This window comes from Populus euphratica, unplaced genomic scaffold (assembly GCF_000495115.2).
Source record: "Populus euphratica unplaced genomic scaffold, PopEup_1.0 scaffold1433.1, whole genome shotgun sequence".
In the NCBI taxonomy this organism is placed as follows: Eukaryota; Viridiplantae; Streptophyta; class Magnoliopsida; order Malpighiales; family Salicaceae; genus Populus; species Populus euphratica.
The window spans coordinates 24,550-30,549 of NW_011501283.1; positions in this window are offsets into that span (position 1 = coordinate 24,550).

Genomic DNA, 6,000 nt, shown 5'->3' on the forward strand with positions numbered 1-6,000 from the left:
TTTGGCCTATAAAAGGAGGCATTTGCTATGCATTTAGGCATCTTGGTTTCCAGATCAAGATCATGCTCTTCCTTTCTCTCTTTGTATTTTTTATGCTTTGCTTTCATTAATATTAAGTTTATGCCTTTCATTTCCTTTCCTTTACTTAGTTAACTTTTATCTTATTTATGTTCTTATTTTGTTTATTTATTTTTCTTTCTTTCATTATGTCTAGCTTAGTTAGTTATGTCAAGGTGAAAAGGTTATACTAATGGTGTAAGAATAAGTATAATGTAAACTTAATATGGACTTTAATGTTTGATACTAACATGTTTTGTATTTGTTGTCTTGTTCACTCTTTAATACTTTGCTTGTTAAATGACTAATCTAGATTTATGTTGTATAACATGATTGTGCATCAAAAGTGTCATTAAGTCTCTTATTTTACATATGTATTTATTGTTTTTATTTCGTTGTTTTTATAATAATTGATGTGTTTTTTAGTAATGAAGTTTGTTTTAATGTTTCGATAGGTTTTTGGAGCTTAAATGAATTAATTCAGAAAATTCAACGTCGGAATTCAGAACAAAGAATTGAAGAGACATTTAGTTGAAGATTGAAGCAAATCTTGGTTCAAATAAGTGCGCCAAATTTGTCCCAAAAATCAATTCTATTCCAATTCTAGAAAAGAATATCATATGATTTATTTCAAGCCCAAACTTGCCTTATGTTGTGTGCAAACTTCAACCATTAAACACTCAAGGTTTCAATGTCAATCTTAGCCCAAATAATAAGTACATTTGTATACTTATTTGATGCTCAAATTCAGCCCAAATTCAGCCCCAAATCAGCCCAAATTCAGCCCCAAATCATCCCTAAATCAACCCCAAATCAACCTTCAAATCAACCCAAATACAATCCATGATCTTACATGTCCACACAACAAATAACAATTGATTTACTTTGGGTAATCCATTGATCCAAGAAGGCAAGCACATGGATGGAAAGCTGGAGGGGATATTTTAACATTATTTTGGGTCAAAAAGAAGAAGGAGACACCTCATAAATGAGGAAGAAAAACGTGCACCAAAGTAGTTGTAAAGCTGTCTTGATTTGATTTTTCAGAACACCTTTCGGTGTTTTGCCCATAACGTTTGACTCAGGTGTCCAAATGAGCTGTTCTTTAATGATTTGGAAAGGTGACAGAATTGCCTATAAATATGTCTCTAATAGACTTCTCGAAAAAAAAGCTTCTAAGAGGGTCGAATTGCTATCCAAAGTTAGAGTCAGATTTGTGTCCGAATTTTTTCTGAAATTGTATTGTGTTCTTCTTTATAGATTTTGGTTCTTTAGTTTGTAAAACTTATTATTTCAGTTGGATTCAAGTTCTTTCATGTTTATTGAAGTGTTCTTATATATAATCATGGTTGGCTAAACTCTTTCTTGGATCCAAATCAAGGATAATGGTGATTGAGGTGAGTTCTTTAGGATATGAATGAATCTTAATGTTTATCTTCTTATTTTCTTCATGAATGATTTATTATTGTAAAGAAATTTTAGAAATCATTTAGGTAATGTTATAATCTTGAATTTTTATGCACAAACTTTAGTTTTGGTATAAAAAAAATGTAGAAATCATTTAGGTAATGTTATAATCTTGAATTTTTATGCACAAACTTTAGTTTTGGTATAGAGATTGCTTGATTCAATGTCTTACTTAATATGAAAGTACTTGTTCATTCTTAAGCAATAATCAATCTTCATCTTTCTAATCTTCATTGTAATATCTTCCGATCTAATATCACCATCGTTGATATTAGGTTGAGTTATCTTATATATGTTGAAGAAATCACCAATACATCACTATTAAAATTGATTTGGACCAAGACTTACTTTTTCTTGTCATTTAAAATCTTTTTACATTTTTTTTTATCTTTAAAAACAAATCCATCAATTATTTTCAACCAAGTTATTGTTAATTTAATTTCTCTTGAGTTTTTTTGTTACTTAGCTTAATTTTCAGATCTAGCTCTCTGTGGATATGACCTCGATCTTACCGAGTTAATTGCTACATCGCACACTCGTGCACTTGCGAGTTAAAACAAGCCGATCATAAAAAGCGGTCAAGCATAACACTTGGTACAACAAATACTTGGCACTCTCATAGCCCATACTGTATGGTATAACCGACACCCGAGCTATGAAAGGAACTTAATTTGTTGTTAACATAAGTTATAATCATGAATCTCTGACAAGATTTACAAGTATTAGCATTAATCGAATAAGATAACTAATGTGATCATGTTAATAATTTATAATCTGTTTGGAACCTCCTTTATTTGTAGTTTCCAATTGAATAATAAGAGTTTATACTATACTTGTTTGACATACCATTAGTGGATCCTCTAACCTTGACATTTTTTATTATCATTGTTTAATCCTTACCTTAATATTCCATCTCAAAGTTCTTATCTTCTTCTTCTTATCCTTGTTCTTTATTATTATTATTATTGTTATTGGTATTACTATTAATATTATTGTTGTTGTTGTTGTCGTACTATTGTTATATATAATTTATACAATTAACCTCCCTGTGGTTCAACCCCGGTCTTGCCGGATTATTTATTACTTCGACACTCCTACACTTAGGAGAAGATAAAATCTTTTGGTCGTGTCAAGTTTTTAGTGTTGTTGCTGGGGAGGTAAGTTCTTGTACAAATTATAGTATTTATTTTATTTTATCTTTTCATTTTTCTTGTATATAACTTTGTTTCTTTGTTCTTGTTTCTTCTTCTTTTATTTTCTTCTTCCTTTTATTCTATTCCTACACGTGCATGAGAGCGTGGTCACGTACATTAAGTTGTAAACTTTGTAGGTTATCCTCATTATTTTCTGGAAATATAGCGGAAGAAGATAACCAATCACTTCACAATGAGAATAATCATGTTAGAACACTTAGAGACCACATGAATCCCACAAGAACAAGTGCATTATCATGCATAGTTTTTCCTCCTGATGCATCTCATTTTAATTTTAAGATGACTAATGTAATCATGTTAACAATATATAATCTGATTGGAACCTCCTTTGTATGTGGTTTCCAATTGAATAATAAGAATTTATACTATACTTGTCTGACATACCATTAGTAGATCCTTTAACCTTGACATTTGTTATTATCATTTTTTTAATCCTTACATTAATATTTCATCTCAAAGTTCTCATCTTCTTCTTCTTCTTCTCCATCTCTTTCTTTATTATTATTACTAGAATTACTACTACTACTATTATTACTATTGTTGTTGTTGTTGTTGTATTATTGTCATCTATAATTTATACAATTAACCTCCCTATGGTTCGACCCCGGTCTTGCCGAGTTATTTATTACTTCGACACTCCTGTACTTGGGAGAAGACATTAATCTTTTAGTTGTGTCAGTCTGTTAAATGTTAATAGTTATTATAATAAGTTGTTGTCTTTTCTTGATCATGCTGTGGAACAGGATTTTATAACATCTTCTGCATAACAAATCATAATCTTTGTTGTTACTGTTGAACAATTGATTGACCAACTACAATCTTTCATTCTTGTAATTGATCCCTCCATGAGTCATGTAAATTGGTCATCTAAGAAAAGCCATAAAAAACTTAAATTGGATTTGAGTCTTCATTTATGAACTTTTATGTCTTTTGCTTTTATTATTGTGTTTTGTTGTTTCTTATATTTGTTTAAGTTTGTTTTAGGTTTGTCAATATTCATTATTTCAGGTGATGTATTCTGTACTCTATCTTTTTACTTTAGGACATTGAGGACAATGTCTTGTTTTTGTTAGGGGGAGAAAGTAGTAGTTGATAAAAAAAATTTGTTTTCTTCCAAGTAAAGACCCATAACTATGTGTTGATATATTGAGCAGAAAAGAAAGATTTATTAATATCTTGTTTAAGAGGTATTGAGCAGATATATAAATTTAATGAGAGTTTGTTTATTTGGATAGATTAATGGAAGTTGAATAATGAATACCTTGCTTTGTGGAATTTACAAATTGTTTTTCTATTTTAACGCTTTGATTACTAGGGACTAGTAATAAGCTGGTTGGGGGGTGTGATTAGTACTTAAAAGTGTATTTTTTATCAAGGTTTTATATCATCATTTTGCACTTAAAGTATCAATAACTCCTTAACTAAAGCATGTTTTATATTAACATATCTAATCATATAAGATACCCTTAATTTGTGGTAAATGATTATTTTAAATGCAGGCCTATTACATAAATGAAAGGATTGATTGATGAATTTAAGAACTAAAATTGAAAGGAAAAAGAGATGGCCAAACTTAGAAAAGAGATGTCAATGTAGTCCAAACAGGAACACTATTCGGTAATTAGGTCATATGTGGAGTTGTAGATCTCAAATTTGGTCTCCTTTATATGGCTGAAAAGGTAAGACATAGGCCTATAACTTTCATATGAGCCTAAGACTTAAAAAAGTCATTTTCATGTCCAAATTGTAACAACAACAAAGAAGTCTGAATCTATCCTCCAGCCCAAGCACTGTTCAGTGTTTGACCCATATCTAGAGTTCTAGAAGTCCAAATGACCTTAATTTTTTACATAGGAAAGCTAGGATAATTTCCTACAACTTTCATCTTTTGGGTAGATAAGAGAAGATAAGGATTGTCACCAAGTCAAGAGTTGGTCACCCACTCATCAAATCAATAGTTCCCAATTTTGGCCTATAAAAGGAGGCATTTACCATGTATTTAGGCATCTTGGTCTCCAAATCAAGATCATGCTCTTGCTTTCTCTCTTTGTATTTTAGTAAAGCTTAAGTTTTGCTTTCATTAATATCTTGTTCATGCCTTTCATTTCCTTTCCCTTACTTAGTTAACTTTTATCTTATTTATGTTCTTATTTTATTTATTTATTTTTCTTTCTTTTATTATGGTTAGTTAAGTTTATTATGTCAAGGTGAAAAGGTTATACTAATGGAGTAAGAATAAGTATATTGTAAATTTAACATGGACTTTAATGTTTGATACTAACATGTTTTATATTTGTTATCTTGTTCACTATTTAATACTTTACTTGTTAAATGACTAATCTAGATTTATGTTGTATAATACTTGGTACAACAAATGCTTGGCACTTTCATAGCTCATACTATATGGTATAACTGAGACCTTAGCTATGAAAGGAACGTGATTTGTTGTTAACATAAGTTATAATCATGAATGTCTAATGACATTTACAAGTATTAGCATTAATCGAATAAGATAACTAATGTGATCATGTTAATGATTTATAATATGATTGTAACCTCCTTTGTGTGTGGTTCCCAATTGAGTATTAAGAGTTTATACTATACTTATTTGACATACCATTAGTGGATCCTCTAACCTTGACATTTGTTGTTATTATTATTTAATTATTACATTAATCTTCCATCTCAAAGTTCTCATCAACTTCTTTTTTTTTACTATTATTATTACTACTACTACTATTACTATTACTGTAATTACTACTAGTATTACTACTACTATTACTATTACTATTACTATTATTACTACTATTAGGATTTTTATTTTTATTATTGTTATTGTTGTTATTGTTAATGTATTATTTTGTTATCTATAATTTCTACAATTAACCTCCCTATGGTTCGACCCCGGGTTTGCTGGGTTATTTATTAATTTGACACTCTTACACTTGGGACAAGACATCAATCTTTTGATAGTATCAATTAGGAAGGTAGAAATGACCATGATTCAAATAAGCATACCCGAGGGTTTAAGGGTAATTTATGTAAACCAATTACTATCCGATAAGGCCATAGGAAACAGTTGAGCTGAGGCGTGCAACCGAGAAACTAAAGTGGAGTGGCTTCAAGGCAGAGTTTGAGAATCAGTTTTATTCCATGTACCATCGCAAGGTGATTGTGCATCAAAAGTGTCATTAAGTATCTTATTTTACATATGTATTTATTGTTTTTATTTGATTTTTTTTATAATAATTGATGTGCTTTT